This window comes from Citrus sinensis, chromosome 8 (assembly GCF_022201045.2).
Source record: "Citrus sinensis cultivar Valencia sweet orange chromosome 8, DVS_A1.0, whole genome shotgun sequence".
Lineage (NCBI taxonomy): Eukaryota > Viridiplantae > Streptophyta > Magnoliopsida > Sapindales > Rutaceae > Citrus > Citrus sinensis.
Window position 1 is genome coordinate 25,060,157 of NC_068563.1, and position 20,337 is coordinate 25,080,493.

Here is a 20,337-nt window from a genome sequence, read left to right on the forward strand (position 1 = left end):
TATAAATTAACTTGGAGAATCTTGTAACTGAAACTCAAATATTGGAATGATTCTCTCTTTTTTTTTTAAATGATGGATGAACATTTGTATAGTTTTTCATTTTTTAAAATTCTCAATAAACTTAAAACTTCAACAAAGTTAATGTATAATATTTTAGTAAGCAGGTATAATTTATGAAATCAATAGATAATATTGTTTAGATATAAATGAGTGCAATTTGTGTCCAATAGGTGTGCAATGTCTGATATAAATCAGGTTACATAGGTATTAAGCAGGTTATCAGATGGTGTCATATTAAGGGACATGATTACCTGATAATGAAATGGATATATAGAGTCACTCGTTTATTTTTTATGTCAAGTTTAAATTTTAACATTTTGATAAGATTATTAAACAGATTATATTTAGATCAATCTAACTTTAACATGATACAAACACGACCAGACAATCTATTTTGTCAACTGTACCTGCAAGGCCAAATTAGATGGGCTACATCCTTGATTTATTTGCTTATGAACTTAATATAATAGATTTATATAAACGAAAATTGATTATTGAAAACTTATCAAAGATAATTTGCACCTTAAAAAATAAGAAGGAAAAGCTAGCTTTACGTAATATTTGTGTCATATGTGATTAAATTAACTCCTATTTTTTAATATGGAAGATTTCTGCCTTGAACCTTCCAGCATTATTAAATTTTTGTCATATTTTTATCGATATAGCTTGAAGCATTCAGATCCATATATGAAATGAAGAATAATATGAAGATTGGATAGAAAATAATGTTGGGAAAAAGAAAAAAAAATCCATTGCACCAAGCGCCATTGAATACGTCTGACATGATATTTTTTCTTTTTATTTTTTCTATCGATATGGCGTGGGATATTCGGATCCATAGATGAAATGAAGAATGATATGAATGTTGGCGGAGGAAAGGGAAAAAAAAAAAAAAGAATCGAGCTTTGATGATCAAAAGAAAAATGAAAATGTGCTCCAAATGCGCCTACCAGCATTAAATTAAATATTTCTGAAATGATAATTTGATCATTTGCGTGGAACGCTGAACTTTAGGGATGGTAATTTTTCTTGTTTTAGGATGGGAATCGAACATATTTTTACATTTCAAATTAAAGTGGAATGAGATAAAAATAAAAAATAAATCCTGCTTTTATTTGTGGGATGGAAGGAGGACCAACTTATAAAATCCCATCATATCTTCTATATCCCATTAAAATTATAATTTTAAAACTATTCTAAATTTTTAACTATTCTATTGATGTCAACTTTTGGAAGTTTTTGTTAATTTTTTTTTTACTTAAACTTTGGAACTTAGATTGATTTTTTTTAGTTTTATATCTTTGAACTTTTTATTTTTCTTTTGTTGTTCGTTTATTATTATATTGTTAAATTATTAGATATTTTAACATGGTTAAAGTTGGTTACTATCAATATTTATAGTTTTTGAGGCGTAAGTCTTAATATCAATGTGCAATGGAAGTAAACAGGCAATTAAAAAATGTTAGCATAAAATTATATTCGAACATGCATGTAATCAAAATAAAACTATTATTTGATTTTTCTGCTTTGTATTTATTTAAGATTTTTACTATATTGAATTATGATGATCCTTAAAAGAAAAAAATGTCAAAATTTATTTGTTTACATTCGGGACTATTCAGGATAACGGATGTGACAGAATATTTAAAGGTACGAGACTAAAATAAATTTTTGTCCCAAAAAAATAAAGGGACGAGAATATAACATTATTTTGTTCCACTTGCATATACGGCATAGGATTAGAATTGGCAAATCTTGTCCCATTCCATCTCATTCCCAACCCTATTGAACTCCATATGAATAAAATGGAAAATTGGCTTTTTTGTCTATATATATTAAATAAATTATTGTTGGCATTTTCATTGCAATATTGAACGAGGCCTAAATTATTATGTGAAAAATATGGTGTAAAAAATCTGACCCATGATTTTTTCTCTAAAAGGAAAACAACACTTAAAAAAGATAGAGTAGATTTGATTAATTAATTATCATTGCAATTGATTCATTAGAATGATGTGAAAAATATTTTATCTCATTTAAAATGACAATAGGAAACTCGTTTTACTAGCCAGCTTAAAAGTAAGAAAATTGAAGAATATTCAAGGCTCAAGTTAATAAAATAAGTAAATAGAGTAAATTTTATTTGTTTTAAAAGTTCATATAGATTCGTTGAGACTATTTGTTAAGCCAATTGAAGAAAATAGTGTACTATCCAATTTTAGTGTGAGAAGGAGTGGGGATGACTGAAGTACAAAAATGATGTATGTTAACATAAATATTTCTTTATTATTGATTTTGATGATAACAAACTTGATTAAGATTGATTAATCTTTTAAAAGCTCAAAATAATTTTCATATACTTTTAAATCATCATTCTCACTTTATAAATGAAAATGATTTTGGTTATTCTCTTGTAAATGGTTTTAATTGAAAAAGCTATGAGAACTTTGTTTTATAAATATTGTTTCAAATCCTATAAAATGGATCTATTTGACAAGTTTTATAAAGTGTTGGTTTTGGGGTGCAAAATAGTTCACTGTAGCAGTTTCTGAAGAAAACGGCGATCCGACATGTATTTAACGGCTCGTCGACATCATACAGAATTGAAGATTAGTCTCTGGACTTAAACGGCGATCCGACATATTGATAACGGCTCGCCGACATCAAACAGAACTGAAGATTAGCCTATGGACCTAAACATCGATCCGACATGTTGATAACGGCTCGCCGACATCAAACAAAACTGAAGATTAGCCTCTGGACCTAAACGGCGATCCGACATCTAGATAACAGCGATCAGACAATTTGAAAATCAGCCCAACGGTCATATTGACCAGTCAAACGGCGATCTGACAGTGAGCAGAAAGTCAATAACGGCTAGTTTTCAGGTCCAACTATAAATAAGCTCATTCAAATTCAAATAAGATGGATCACAACACGACCATTGAACTTATATTCGAGAATACAATCTTCATAGAGCTTTAAAACACATTCTTGCTTCATCTATTCACACATTGAACATTGATTTGTAATCTTAAATATTGTGTGAGAGAAAAATAATTTTTAATCTTTTACTTTGAGTGATTGTAAGTGTTGGGATACACTTGGGTTAAGAGATTGGGGATAATCTCTTGTTGTAAAGGTTCATTGACACCTTGGAAGTCAAGTGTAAGCATTTGAAGCCTTGGAGGCTTGCTTAGTGAAATCCTTAAGCCCAGAAAGCTTGGAGGCGTGGACGTAGGCGAAGTTGGCCGAACTACGTAAAAATCTTCGGGTTTGAATCTCTCTTCCCTTATCTTTTTATATTGTAATTAATTTAATTGTTATTCCATTAAATTCATCTTAGATTTGCTTGATAATTTGTTTTAGAATCAAATAATTTTTAGAATCTCAATTCACCCCCCCTCCTCTTAGGTTGCACACTTGTATTTCAATGTATTATTACGCTATGTGGACTTAGTTGTTGGCCATGTGAAGGCATGTTGATATTAACCTTCCATTTTATTTTCATTCAAAAAAAGGAAATTAACTATTCATTTTGAATGGTTAAAAAAAATCTTTCACACTCAAAGTTAATGATTAATTTCAAGAAGGCTACATCGTGCAATAATATGCATTATTAAGTATTTAACTATTCTAAGTTACAAGTGAATGAAGTTTTCTCTTACACTTATAAACTCATCATTAGTCTCTTTTATGATTGATGTAAGATAATCTTAGTAATCTCCCTCTCACACCTTGGATCTTGGATCAAAAGCATAGACATCAATTCTCCATCAGCCCCTTCCACAAGCAATATGGGATAACCTCAGCAATCTATCCTTCATACATCGGGGTTTGAGCTTAAAATATAGACATTTTTTCTCCCTATTAGATTGTTGGACTAAGATTGTTAGTGAACTCATGCTCTAATATTAGTATTAAGTGTTCTTATACCTCTCCCAATTCTAAAAACTAGCTTTAGAGATAAAGATTTTTCTTATCCTTATAATTCACCACTAACTCCTTCCACAACCAAGATAACCCCAACAAAATATGTATGACGTGATATTTTAAATGATTTGGAATGGCGTAGTACTATACATCATGGGTCACTCATCACATTGTACAATAACTGTAGATATCTGAACTTTCCTCATTTCCTTTCACTCAAGTCTGAATAATTGTTGTAACACCCCAAATCTAACACGTGCGGAGCACGTGAAGAAGGAGGTTACTCACAAATCATAATCTTTACTCATAAGTTTCAAACTGAAATTCCTCCAATTCTTATTCAAATAAATCCATAAATCCAAACGTCAAATACTAAATAATCTCTCTCGAGGACATATAAAAATAATAACAAAAGTCTCAAACTCCAAATTACACGTTCATAATAAAAGTAACTAAATAGAAACACAAGTCTATTCCTCCTCTTATTCAATAGCAAACGGAAACTGGAAATCATTAACTCCAAAGCTAAGTGCACCTCTCAAAAGAAACTTAATCTGCAAAAAAGTAATGACGAGGGGTGAGCCGTCAACTCGGTAAGTAAAACCATTCCTAACACACTAGGCCTATCGATACCAAAAATATTGCAAGCCTTCTTTTGTTTAAAGCATATATCATAATCCATAATTTTCATAAAACGATATATCACAATAACATAAGATAAATTCTTAATAATTCAGAATATTCAAAAGCATATTTACTTACGAATCAAATCATGTAATACGTATACAGAAAACAAACAGGTTAGCTCATGTCACATAGTGTCACCTATAGTCCCGGTGACTCGGCCAGAAACATAATCAGAATATCGTGTGCACATTCAGAACAGAAACCCAGTACTGGTCCAGACAGATATATCGTATATTACGATCAGAATCAGAATCAAAATCAGAATAACTATGGACAATGAGCCAAAACATTAAGAATCTCATACAATCATCAATAATTGAAATCAAACATAGGTACAAAACATTCGTATCAGTTTCATAAAAGTTCATATCAATAATTTAGGCTTGCATAACATTTTATAAATAAAATCATAAAAGTAGGCATGTAACAAAATAACTTACATATTCAAAAGCATTTATAAAATACTTTGTTAAAAAGAATGGTTTGAAAACATTTGCATAAAGCTAATTTTGTTATCAAAATTAGTAATCCTTTAAGTAGTATCAAAACATTTATACTTATAATAATAATATCAAAATACTTATACATATCCAGTACATTAGGAATGAAGTTACTTACCTCGACAAATGAACTTGGATTAACACACCTCTAAGCTTCTGAGAGCCTCAAACACCTTCAAAACCTTAAACAAATACAAGATATGACAATCAATAACTTATTCTAAGAATTTGATTTTCTAATTCGTACCCGTACAGGTCTGATTCTCAGAATTTTAACTCTTAATCCAAGTCTCAGAATGATATAAAATCCTATGGAACCATTCTGGACATCCATGAGTACCCCATGTAAAATTTACAAGAGAATCCGATATCAAAAACATTTTAAAAACTATTTACTTCTCAGCAAATTCGAAACTGTTTTCACATAATCTAAACCAAACAGAACGGGTTCCGTGATTTTTATAAAATAAAATACTAATCAGAAAATTATGAAATTAAAACTGCGAATCCTAGACACATATATTAACATACATATAAACTTTCAGAATTTGTTGAGTTCATTTGGTGGTACAAATAGTCTTTTGAATCTGATCACAATACTGGAATCGTGGATTTCCAGTGCAGTGGTTTCTATTTCCAAAATACGTATAAAATTGAAAACGAAGTTGAATTTAATGAAATAAAATTTAATCAAGAAAGCCTACATGTCTAGTTTCCAGAAATATAAATTTTATAAGAAAATTCGTTCAGAAAATATAGCTTTAAAAATTCGAGATACTCATGCTGTTCAGAATAAACGTTGTGAACTTACCCGTCGCTTTGAGTCTCTCCTAAACAAAGGTTTGAATCCTAAGATTTGGGTAGGAGCGTAAAGAGCAGCAGAGAAGAAGGATAAACGTTGTGAACTTAGGGTTATGGAAGGGGGAAAAGTATGTATTTATAGGGGATCTTAAGAAACCCTATTCAATAAGGAAAAATAGCCCTTTTCCAAAATGATCTCATAAATAACCTCTATTTAATTAGTACCCCTTTCTAAATAAGGGTTATAGGCCACCCATAATTCTCAATGAAAGCCCAATTTCCATAATTTAATATGTATGGGAATTTGTGGCGTTACAATTGTATTCTCAAATCGCATGCAAAACATAACACACAATTAATTATTTCACATTTCAAATAACAGCCTTTTTCCTATAGAACGGTGCAACAACCACATTTCGATTACTTTCGAAATTCAAAATTTTGACTGTAGAAGTTAACAAAAGCTATGTACCGATAATAAATACACCGTTCAAATTATTATTCAAAAGACATTGAAGTGGAGCGATGAGCGACCCCTAATGTATATTATTGCGCCATTCAAAATCATGGGTCGCAAACTAGAATCACTCTAGTGATTGTAATTTGTACAGCATTATACAATTAAGGAGATCATTGAAGTAAAAAAAGGCAATCGTGAGGAGATTTCGTCATTGCAGAATCCATGAAATAAAATTTTGATTGCCATATGATTTGTTAGCTGTTGTTTACCACATATATTTATGATAGAACTTTTTCCTTTTATTGCTTTTAACAGATTTTGAAGTCAGTAGACCCCCTTCATTCAATCCCTCCCATGAAATAGAAAAACTCAACGCAAGTAATAGTGAGCCTCGATCTCCCTAAAAAATAACATATTGTTAGGAAATTGATGGGTGAAGCCGGGCCACAGCTAAAATAAAATTGGAAGAAAAATAAGGAACAAGCACAAAAGAGGACACAAGAAATTATATGGTTCGGCTTTTAGCCTACGTCCATGGGCGAAGACAGAAGGAAAATATTTTACTAGTGAAAAGGAGTTACAAATATTGTAGTATTTTAACTCACTTCCCAAAATCCAAATACACCCAAACTCTCAAAACACTAAAACAAGAGCTTTATTATTTAAACTTTACAAAATTCTCCGCTCTCTTAAATGCAGGAATTGCTTCTAACATAAATTTCCTAACACTGGTATCAGAGTTATTGGTTGTATTCTTTGGAGTTGGGTACTGTTCACGTATGATACTATTCACATATACGGTACTGTTTACGAGAAACGGTAAAAGCGATCCAAGAATTTTGTGGTGCAAAGCAGGGAATATTGGTGTGAGTAGAGCAACTGTGTGGTTTTGTACATGTCTAGGAAAGCTATGTCACAAAGGTGATAGGAGCCTAAAGAGTCTGGGTTTTAAGTAAGACTGTTGTGACCCCTCCAGTCTTTCCTGGAAACTTTCCTAGTGTGCATGTTTATACATACTCACAACTATTCAAGGTGATACACTAGTTTGTATACGATATTTATCAACAAAATGACGGCAAAGTATGAAATTGAGAAGTTTAACGAAAATAATTTTTCGTTGTAGAAAATGAAGATGAAAGCTGTATTGAGGAAAAATAATTGCTTGGCAGTAATTGGAGAAAGGCCTATGGAGATAACTGATGACAAGTGGAACGAGATAGATGGCAACGCCATTTTTGATGTACACTTGGCACCTGCGGATGGAGTATAATTCAGTGTGGTAGAGAAAAATACAGCAAAGGAAATATAGGATACTCTCACAAAATTGTACGAAGCCAAATTACTACACAACAAAATCTTCTTGAAGAGGAAACTCTATACTATTTGAATGACGGAATCTACAATGGTGACCAACCACATCAACACCTTGAAGACTCTATTTTCACAACTGATAATGTTGCGTCACAATATAAAGGAAAATGAACGTGCAGAGCTTCTACTTCAAAGTTTACCAGATTCGTATGATCAACTTATCGTCAACCTGACGAACAACAATCCAACAGACAGTCTGATTTTCGATGATGTTGCAGCCTCCGTATTAAATAAGGAGAGCATACGGAAAAATAAAGAAAACATACAAGCGAGTTCGCAGCAAGCAGAGGCGCTATCGGTGACGAGAGGGAGATTAACGGAACGTGGCCCCAATGGGAGTCACAATCATAGTATATCAAAATCCAAAAATAAGAAGAATGTTAAATGCTACAACTGTGGCAAGAAATGGCATGTCAAGAAAAAGTGTTGGAGTAACCAGAATAGAAAAGAGGGCAAAGAACCAGAGTCATCAAATGCTCAAGGGTGTGTAGCAAGTATCTCGGATGATGGCAAAATTCTCTACAGCGAGGCAACAATTGTTTCATAAGGCAGAAAACGACTATCTGATGTCTAGCTTATAGACTTAAGAGCTACCTGGCACATGACCTCTCGGAGAGAATGGTTCCACACACATGAATCTATCTTAGAAGGATTTGTATATATGGGTAATGATCATACCTTGGAGATTGTTGGTATTGGTACTATCAAAATAAAAATATTTGATGGTACAATTCGCACAATTGGGGAGGTACGACATGTCAACGGCCTGAAAAAAAATCTATTGTCTTTGGGACAAATGTATAGTCATGGGTACAAAACTCATGTGCAGAATAGAATTATGAAAATCTTTAAAGGCGGGCTTGTATTAATGAAGGCAGAAAAGATCTGTGTTAATATATTCATGCTTAAATGAGGAACACTATAGGAGGCTGATGCATGTGTCGCGTTAAGTGGAGAAGAATCAACTATGATGTGGTACCTCAAACTTGGCCACATGTCGGAATAAGATTTGAATATTCTCTCTGAGCAAAAATTGCTTCCAGGGCTCAAATTGGTAAGTTTACCATTTTGTGAGCATTATGTTATAAGTAAGCAGTATAGATTAAAGTTCAGTAGATCTATTGCTAGAAGTAAATACATTCATTCTGATGTTTGGGAATCGCCGGATATGTCTATGGGAGGTGCAAAGTACATGTTGACTTTTATTTATGATTATTCTAGGAGATGTTGGGTGTATCCAATTAAGAAAAAGTCATATGTATTTCCAGTGTTTAAAAAATACAAAGCGCGGGTGGAACTTGAATCCGGAAAAAGGATCAAGTGCTTAAGGACGGATAATGGTGGAGAGCATATAGACAATAAGTTTCTTGCTTTCTATAAGTAATAAGGTATTCAAAGGCAGTTCACGGTGGCATACACTCCTCAACAAAATGGAGTGACAAAGCGGATGAACATGATTCTTACAGAACAGATAAGAACTATGTTGAGGACTGTTGATCTACCCAATTCATTCTGGGTAGAAACAGCCAAAACTGTCTGGTATATAGTAAATCGGTCGCCATCTATAGCTATTAGACTGAAAACAGCAATGGAGATATGGACTGAAAAGCCAGCTGATTACTCCTACTTACATGCATTTGGATGTCATGTGTACGTGATATACAATACCTAAGAAAGAGCAAAGTTAGATCCAAAATCTAAGAGATGTATCTTCTTGAGGTATGATGATGGAGTAAATGAGTATCGTTTGTAGGATCCCACTGCTCACAAGATTACCATCAGTAGAGATATTATTTTTGTAGAAGATCAACTGCAAATGAAATATGGAGATAATGGCACTGTAAAAGAAAAGTCAGAGACTGTACCGGTATATGTGAAAAATAATCTAGAAAAAGAAGATTTAAATTTTTCTGAAGCAACACCAGAGCACGAGGAATAAGAACCAGTTGAGTCCAAGACTTCAGAAATTCGTCGGTCAACTCGTGAGAGACGGTCGCCAGTGTGGCACTTGGAGTATGTCACAGAGATCAACATTGCATATTGTCTTCTAACAAAGGATGGAGAGCCATCAACTTTCCATGAAGCTTTAAACAACTCAGATGTTGCTTTGTGGATGACAGCAATGTAAGAAGAAATTAAAGCTCTACACAAGAATAAGACATGGGAACTTGTATCATTACCATATGGAAGAAAATCTATTAAAAACAAATGGGTCTACAAGATTAAATGTGATGGTAATGGCCAAGTGGAGCAGTATCGTGCAAGATTGGTGGTGAAATGATATGCTCAGAAAGAATGTATTGACTTCAACGAGATATTTTTTTTAATGGTTCGAATCACGACAATCAGAATAGTTTTGGCGATGTGTGCTACATTTGACCTACATCTAGAGCAGTTAGATGTGAAAACTGCATTTCTTTATTGAGAACTTGAAGAAGAAATTTATATGCTCCAACCAAAAAGTTTTGCAGAAACATGAAATGAAAACTTGGTTTGCAGGTTGAACAAATCTTTATACGGTCTCAAACAGGCACTGATGTGTTGGTATAAGAGATTTGATTCCTTCATTATGAGCCTTGGATACAACAGACTCAGTTCAGACCATTGTGCATATTACAAAAGGGTTAAAGATAATAATTTCATTATTTTGCTGTTGTATGTGGATGATATGTTGGTAGCAGGCCCTAACAAAGATCGAATCCAAGAATTGAAGGCATAGTTAGCTAGGGAGTTTGAAATGAAGGACTTGGGACCAGCAAATAAGATTCTAGGGATGCAAATTCACCTACAAAAATAACATGAAGATTTGGTTTTCTCAGAAGAACTACTTGAAGAAAATCTTGTGACGCTTCAACATGCACGATTGTAAGCCAATTTCTACCCCAAATCCTGTTAATTTCAAATTATCCTCAAGTATGTATCCTAGCAACGAAGCATAGAGGAAGGAGATGTCTCAAGTACCGTAGGCATCAGCAGTGGGAAGTTTGATGTTCGCTATAATATGTACTAGATCGGACATTGTACAAGTAGTGGGAGCAGTCAGTCAATACATGGTGAATCTTGGTGGAGAGCATTGAATAACTGTGAAGAGAATTCTGAGATATATCAGAGGAACCTCAGATGTTGCATTATGTTATGGAGGATCAGAGTTTATTGTCATAGGTTATGTGGATTCAGATTTTGCAGGAGACTTTGATAAAAGGAAATCCACTATTGGCTATGTGTTTACACTTGCAGGAGGTTCTGTAAGCTCAGTTTCAAAACTGCAGACCATTGTTGCCATATCTATAATAAAAGCAGAGTACATGGCAGCTACACAAGCTTGCAAGGAAGCTATTTGGATATAAATCTTTACGTATCATCAGATGTCGCATGTTGGATGTCTTATATCTTAATGCAACTTAACAGTGACCAATTGTTACGCTAATATAAGATATAACATTATACATTTTAGATTCTAATTACCTTACAAGGTGAATCCCTATACTTAGTTCATCATTAATTTTAGATTAAGCATGACCATTTTCTAATCAAGTTAAACTCAACTCAAGAAACACAATCTAAAACCAAGTATTGCTATGATATGTTTTACTAAGATAGGCATTTTTTAGGCTCTTTTTTAGATAGTATCACTAAATGGGTGGTCAGCCAAATAGTGAATTGAAATAAGTATTATTAAAACAACGTGCTATAGCAAACATGCAGCAACACAAAATATTAGTTAATCAACCATCAAGTTTGTTTATCACTCAATCACAATCAAAATATATTAGTTGTTTGATCTTGTGTTCTAACATACTTTGCTTGTACATATTTTCTCTCAATGCAATCCCGTATGAAATGGTAGAGAGCGTTAAAATGCTTACTTTGATCATAAAAGACAGGATTCTTAGCTAAAGTAATTGCTGACTTGTTACTGATTTCTTGTGATAGACCCAACTTTTTCAATAAATTCCTTAGCCAGATTACATGACAAATACTTAGCTTTATAAGTAAAAAGTGTAACAATCGGTTACTTCTTCGACATCCATGAAGAATACAAAACTAGTGGTACTATTTCGATCATCTGTGTCTCACTCCAGATGCTACCACTATATCTAACGAGCTTATAGTCATTAGAAATGAGTATAACAAGCCACATTCAATTGTGCCTTTAGTGTAGTGAAAGATTCTTTTTACAGCTTTAAAATATATGGTCTTTGGATCTTCCACGTATCGACTCACAAGTCCAACAACATAAAGGCTATCAGGTCTCGTACATGTAAAATAGTATAAACTTCTGACTAAAGTCTTAAAGAATATTGGATATCTACCTTCATCCTCATTATATTTAGATAACTTGACTCCCCATTCCACTAGCGTGCTTATGGAATTGCAATCATGCATCTTAAATTTCTTGAGTATTTTCTTTGCATAGCTTTCTTAGGAAATAAATATGACTTCTTCTTTTTGCTTAACTTCAACATCGAGATAATACACCATAAGTCTGATATCAGTCATCTCGAACTCTTTGGACATCACTCTCTTGAACTTTTCAAATAAGTTTAGTTACTTCTAATAAAGGTAAGATCATCCACATAAGGTAAATAATCAAAATGTCTCCATATTTGCCTTTGATGTAGAGAGCATGGTCATATGGGCATTTGGTAAAGCTATTCTCTTGAAAATACTTGTTAATTCTGTTATTCCATGCCCTTAGTGCTTGTTTTAACCTATAAAGAGCTTTTCACCATGTTCTTCTTTGATAGTAACTCTAGTCTTCCAAAGTTAAGGTGCCCATATTAAAGATGTCAAATTCAGGTTGAATCTTTATGACAAGACTTAAGACACTTCACAATATTTTTCTAAATATTTAAAGGGAATATTATATTCATTAATATTTTCACATTCATAATTAGGTCTCCTTGGTCATCTCTTATAAAAAGACTATAATCTTTTAAGTGAATATCATATCTTTTTCTTAAGAGTTAACCTAAATTGAGGATGTCGCCTTTCATGTTCGACACATAATTAAACATTTGAAATCAATTGGTAGCTACCATCTTTTGCACAAAAAGGGATATTACTTAAATTATCTCCAAAAGCGACATGACCTTCACTGATTCATTCAATTCTAGGAACATGTTTCTAATTCCACTCATGTGATTGCTAGCACCTATGTCAAGATACCATGTATTTTCTCGACCTCCACTGGTGTCAAGGTTGGGCACTATTTGGTTCAATTCGGTTTAGGTAAAAAATTAAACAGAATCAAAATTGATCGGTTCTCTTAAATTGAAACCAAATGCAAGCCAAAGTCTAAAACCAAATTGAACGAAACCAAATGATTTCAGTTTGATTCAGCTCTAAACTTTGGTTTGCTTCGGGTCGATTTGGTTCCAATCGATTTTAATTTTACAGTTTCTCCAAAAATTAAACTACACACTTAATTCTAATATTTGATATAACATTACAAAATTTAGCAAAATAGAAACTCAAAATTCACAGAACATATATAATTTAGAAATAGAAATTGGTACAAATTATAAATTCACAATAACAAAAAAAATCATAATATTTTTTCCTTACTAAAATAATAATTATACAAAAAAAATCTCATACGTTCAAAATCACCATTTGTAATAACCAAACAAGGCCTTCAGAATCAATATTTTTCAATAACCAAACAAGGCCCTATCACCAAACACTAGCAAGTCAGCAACCACAACAAATGCCAAAAGAAAAAACTTATAATTTCTCAATATCAATTTTATTGTCATCATAATGGAGAAAGGCAAGTCATTCCTTGAGTACTCATTATCATTTTCTAGTGAGTGCAATTTCATTAGACCAAACAGTAAAGGAAACAAATTTGCAACATTAAATCCAATAAAATAAACAAATACAAAAAAGGCAAAAAGAAAAAAAATCAAAATTTAATATTCTTATTGCACTTAAAAAAAAGAGTGGACCTATAATAGAAATAAAATCAAAAAATAAAAGCGAGAGAAATCAGAAGAAACTGAGAATTCTTATGGGATGGCCAAGGGCTTATGACAAATGAGGCTTAAAGATAGATATTGTAGAGGCTATGATAAGTTGCCAGTGGATAATGAGAGGTTGTTCTAAGGGTTGACAGTGGCTGTGTGGTGCAAGAGAAGAGCGATTGCTAACTGTATGTATGGTGTGATAGAGGAGTGGCTACCAGTTATGTGTGTTTTGATATAAAGGAGCAGCTGCCAATAGTGGAAATAGGTTGTGTTGATGAGAAAGTAAAGGTGTGAGTGTTTGTTATTGGTTGTGGAGAGTGAAGGTATGTGTTGGCGGCTGTGTGATGGATGAATGTGTGTGTAATTGATTTTAGGTTTAGGTTTTGTAATGTATATATAATTTTTTTTAATTTTAATTGAAAGACAAATCAATTTTTTGATTCAGCTCGATTTTAGGACAAACTAAATATAAACCAATTAGTTCCTCAATTTATAACTCGTTTGGTTTCTACCATTGAAATTGAACTAAATTGAACCAAAATTTTTTGGTTCGATTCAATTTGATTTGGCAAAAACCAAACCAAATGCCCACCCTTAAGTAAAAGTGTATCATCTTCTTCATTCTTTTCTCCAACATAATTCACTTTCTCATCAACTCTGATACTTGGAGCTTTATATTCTGAAGTGTAATCCCAAACATTTTACAACTATATCATTATACTTGGCATCTGTCGTGCCTCAATTTTAGGCTTCTTCCTCGTCCTCTAGTTGAGCTTTTTCCTCTTTCATAGTTGGAGTTGTTGTTAGAATTCTAGCCTTGTCCACAACCCCATGCTCTATCTTTTTATTAGCCTCTACCTCGACCTCGAGACTATTGTCCTATCTCATTATCTTGGCTTGTTGTATGCTCCTTAATTTGCATCTTGAGGAGCTACTCATTGATTCTTTCATTCTTCTTATAATTCTCTTTGTAGGCTTGCAACAAACTTTGATATTGCTCAATTGTAATAATTATGTGCTCGAATCTTGGGCTTAATGAGTGAAGTATCTTTTGCATAATTCTTACATCTTCTATCTTCTCACCATTCCTTTTTAGTTAATTTGAGACGACCAAAACTCTTGAAAAAAAAAAATGGACTTGACTTATTTCATGTGCAACGATTCAAACTTACCTCTTAGAGTTTGGAGACACACTTTTTTCACTTTCTCTTCTCCTTTATAACAAGTTTGAAGATTCTCTCATGCTTCCTTAGCTGAATTTGCAATTAAAATCTTCTCAAATCCATCATCATCCAATGCTTGATAGATAAGGAAAAGAGTTTTCTTGTCTCTCTTTCTTAAATCTTTTAAACTTTCTTTTTTTTGTTGAGTCAAAGAAGCCTAATATTTTGGCTCATTATAGCCTTTTTCAATGATTTCCCAAACATCATGAGCGCTAAGAGGCCTTTATTTTAATACTCAAATTATCAAAGTTACTTTCCTTCAGTGATGGAACTTAGAATGACGCTATGCCACTACTCGATATAAGTCTTTATAGAGTCAAAGTTTGAAAATATTGATTGCACAGATGGATCCGAAATGTTAGAAAACCTATGGAGGGACTCGGATCAAAATTTCACATTTCAGTCAACAGTCGACGGATAACGGTCAACACTGACGGTCAACGGTCAATGGCTAATATTCAATGGTCAGCAGGTCGGTTCAGATTGATTTAATTGACTCGACTCTGACTTGGTTTTTCTTGGTTCAGTGAGTCAACTCAGTATCAACACAGAGACTTCCAACAGCAAGTGCGGGCGCATTCGAACTCCAATCGGGCTTATCTTTATGGCTTTGTGTTCATATCATTAAATTCTTCAATTTGATATGCTATATTGATATGTGAAGCATTGATTACTAGCTCTTATACTACTTTATTGGAGAATTTAAATTATCAAACACTCAAAATACTTCTTTTTTTTTATAAACTCAATAAAACTCTTCAATTACAATTGTTTTAGAGCTAAGATGTTTTACTACTTTTTGTTTCTTAAATCAACTGAGAGAGGAGGTATTTATACTTGTTACAACTTACTCACAAACATAAATTAACCTAACTACCACACAAATCATAACCATACATCAAATCTAACAACCATACTCAACACCACAAATTCTACTTATCATACCCCCACATTTAACACCTTAAATCTTAACTACCTAAAAACGTTTCCATGGGCTAGATCAAAGATCATTTGGACTTCAAAATTGTATGGATCAAGTTTATGATCTAACAACCTTATCAGATACATTAAAGACCAAAATACCGAAAATCTTAATACATTACAACTACTGAGCTTAATCTTATATGACATTTCGCAATACAAATTATTCACATATAAGCCCAAAGTTGGATTGAGGATCTCATATTAACAACTTTAGAAAAATATTTGCGAGGATTATGATCTTAATTTTTTGTAAAATCAATAGCTTTAAAACACCTCCAACAATGTACTTCTAAAATTGAGAAGATATGCAATAACAATGATCCAATACTTGTAAATTAAGCTGAAGATTTGAAATAACAATTCAGCATTCTAATTCTTAGAACAGATCTTCAAATCTATCTACTATACTGTATAGAGTTTTCATAGTTTTTCAGGTACGTTTGAGGTAGTCAAGATCCTCGAAGTCAGAACTTTGCATTCCATCGGCTTTTCCTCATCATTTGCGACTTCTTTTAATTCAAAAAAATAATATTATGGAAACATCTTGAAGATTATTGTATGTCACAAGATCTTTTCATTACTCTTTTAGAAAATCCCAACTACGAATAATCACTATATCATATTCTTGTTCTGTGTAATTGAGATTTGAGAAGCCGTGAAAAAGATATCATTAAGTTTTTTTAAATGCCAAAAGAAAATTACAGTAAAATTTATCGAGAAGTACGCTTAAGACTTATTTTATGCCACATAAAATTACAATAAACTCAAGGCCTAAAATAAAAAAGAATAAATTCATAAGACTAGACTTCTCTCTAATAGCAAAGAAATTCAAAAACCTTAAATAAGTAAAACGAAATCTCCTTAGTCCTGAAGTAGAAAAATCGAGAAAGTGTCCAGTATCTACTGAAACCTTTGAAAGAGCGGCTATCATCCATATTGATCTGTATCAATAAGCTAGACACAGCACATAGATTGAAAAATCTCGGCTACAAGGGATATAACTTTCCAAACAAGGTTACAACTACGAAAACAATAGCACCAGTGGAAAAGGTGATTCCAATCTACCCAGAAAACAACTCAAAAAGTGTAGAAATATCTCCCACAAACTATCTTAATAAACTAGGGATAACCCACCAAAGAAAATATTGACGGAAAAAAGAAAAGGTTCAAAACCTTACGCTTTTTATTATTTGGTTAAGATAAAGATATTACAAAATTTATTTGGGAGATACAAAAATTATTATTTGATGGTTACAAAATACATCATATTCCTTTATTATTATAGATTTGGTGGATACAAAAGTTCTTATTTGATTCTGATAATTTTATTTTTTGATGTTCATGACTATTTCACCAAATTTTAATAGTGTTAAACATCGCCATTTCTCCGAAAATAAATAAATATGCTTTAAAGTGCATATATTCCCGACATTGGTTTCCAACAACAAATTGGTGCTGCGCCTATCTGATTTCTGAGGACATTCAATGTCATTTTAGACAGCCGTTGCCTTTGAAAATATGTCTTGTCTCGATGACTAACTGGAAAATGCGTATTTCCCATGCGACTGCTTTGAATGAATGCCATAGGCATTACTCTCTCAGTAATTGTTTTGTCTGAGGGAACATGCCCACTTCTGAAAACTTTTGTTTTCGGAAATGACCTTTTCTGCTGTAGTAGTTTTTCCACACCAGGAATATGGGTATTCATGAAATAATCTCTCCATTCAATGGAATCTGGATCGAAGTAAAACAAATCAGTCTCAGTCCGACTGCCTCTTGCTGTCATTCTCAATTTCTCTGTGTTTGTATCATCAAAGCTGTACTTAATTAAATATAATAGAATCAAGTTAGTTATATTGGTAAAATCTCTCCCATAGGAAGATCATTATTATAAATTCAATTCCAAGATACATTGTATTAAAAAAAATGAAATAAAGAAGAAGAAGAAGAAGATCCATAAACAGCGAAACAAAGCTAACTTACATGCCATTGAAGTAAAAGTATGGTTTGTAAATTTCTACCACCCGCATCACGAACCTAACCTTCTTACGCAGATCATTGTACACGCCCTTAAAGAAATTGTGAAATACGGTATTTGCCACTTGTAATCCCTGCAGGTCACACCACATTGAATTTGAACCAAGATTATTATTAATATAATGTGATGCATGATAGGTAAATGCTACTTCATTCTTCAAAGTCTAATTAGCCATTGTGATGCAAGTAATGACATGAATATTTTTATAATTTTAAATATATACAAACTATCTAGATAATTGGGCCCATTTCTAACTATTAAAGGAGAATTCAAGTCAGGACATCCATATCATATAAGTTATAAAATTAAACTATTATTAGTTATGCCGACCAAGAAAACTGATCTTAGTCTTAAGTTTGTAACTTATAAGATATGAACGTCCGCATATGTTTGTTTGTATATGTTTATATCTATAACCATTCTCAAGGGTGAGCAGTCTCATTTGTTTTTCTTTTTTTTTTTGGTACAGACACGCTACTTGTTAGAAAAACAATTCAGTGAGATAGATAACAAAGCAAAACCAGAAGAGAGATGAAACCGAAACGAAAAATAAAAAATGGAACCCGAGGCCTGCACAAAAACAGTCTCTTTAAAACAGATTTACCACCTATTCGGAGTGCTTAAGGTATGTTGGTATCTGTTTCCCAGGATGCAACGGGTACGAACCTCCAGTCAAGCACAGGCTGGAAATTCCGGCGAACCACAACAGTGAACTCAATCAGAGAAAGACGAAGAAGAATGAAGGAAAAACAATTGTGCTTTATGCTCGTTTTTGCCAATTAAAAAAACAGAAGTGAAGGTGCCTTTTTATACTCAAGGGAGGATGTAACAGCTTTTGTATAAGTGTACACAAAAAAAATTCAAAAGGAATTAAAAACGTGCCTAGCTTGCATGGATGATTTTGGGCTGACATTCGTGTACGCAGGACGCGCGGGCGCACACGAGTTCAACCAAATCGGGCTTGGATTCGCACCCCCCCTGCGCACGCGCGTGTGGAGAGAGCCTCTATCTTTATAATTCTTACTCATGCATGGTTAAGTGTTTATATTTAAACACTAATTCCTAGGCTTCTTTTTCCCATGTGGGATAAGACTCATTTCCTTTCAAATTTTCAACTTCAAGGGGTGAACTTTGAGAGACAATTTATCATTCACCCAAGCACTATTTTGAGAAAATAAAATTATACTATTGAAGTATCAACGGAGTAGAATCCGAACCTCACAATATTTTTCACTTTTGTTAAGTGAGACCCACTCAAAATGTGCTCTCAAAATAGCATGTTATGCTATTTTTTCAACAATCTCCCACATGAATGAAAATTGGCAGTAAAACAAGAAAACTGCTAAATTTTGACATCAAAACCATTTTTGACTCTTAATGATCGAGTTTATTGGATTGATACCTAACACAGGACAGGTAGGTGTTATCCTTTGAACCTTCCCTTGTAATAGTATAATTACTTTACTAGCTGATCAGTAGACACGATGTCTTTGAATTGTTCTGCCATTAGTCTAAACAATCATATACTACACATAGGTATTTCTCCTAACACTGTTGAGTTCTCATGATTATGTTCGTTTTGGCCTTGAACATCTGCCTGGTTCTGCAAGAGTTTCTAAGAGCTGAACCCTTTATAGCTCCCTTTGAAGCGGCCCCACTTCTCTCTCACATAGGTGATATCTTAATTAAGAGTAACCCGCACTACTCCGCTCGAATTTTCGACGCATAAGAATCATTAAGAGCCTAGCTCAACCTTATTCCCCACGGGCATCACTGTTTCATCATAGGAGTGGTTAATGAGGTAATCCTCTCAAGTGAATGACCCCCACAGTGATCCATCTTTAATCTTTAACAAATAGGTTGTCCAATTGAACCTAGATCTTGGGATTTCCAGTCTACTAGGTTTGGTTTTCCTTCGTTATTGACTAATCAATCTATAGGTTTTAATCCCATCCCCCTCGATGATTTTTTTACTAGCTCTCTATTTAACCCTTTGGTTAGCGGATCCGCTATGTTATCCTTTGACCTTACATAGTCAATAGAAATAACTCCAGTAGAAATAAGTTGTCTAATGGTATTATGTCTACGACGTATGTGTCTAGACTTACCATTATACATATTGCTTTGTGCCCTACCGATAGCTGATTGACTATCGCAATGTATACAAATCGTAGGCACAGGTTTTGGCCATTTTGGAATACCTTCTAAAAAATTGCGTAGCCATTCTGCTTCTTCACCACATTTATCTAATGCAATGAATTCAGATTCCATTGTAGATCTAGCAATTACTGTCTGTTTAGAAGATCTCCAT

At 33.2% G+C, this 20,337-nt stretch overlaps 1 long non-coding RNA gene across 1 annotated transcript in view; it reads right to left on the reverse strand.

Annotated features, from left to right (window-relative positions):
• The window catches only part of LOC102618949 (uncharacterized), a 33,076-nt gene extending 14,577 nt beyond the window's left edge, over window positions 1-18,499 (reverse strand). The window contains exons 1-2 of the long non-coding RNA XR_008050792.1: window positions 17,972-18,499; window positions 16,899-17,805 (exon numbers count right to left, since the gene is read on the reverse strand). This is a non-coding gene — a long non-coding RNA (uncharacterized LOC102618949). The remainder of the gene's footprint in view (window positions 1-16,898; window positions 17,806-17,971) is intronic.
• Window positions 18,500-20,337: the final 1,838 nt, after the last annotated feature.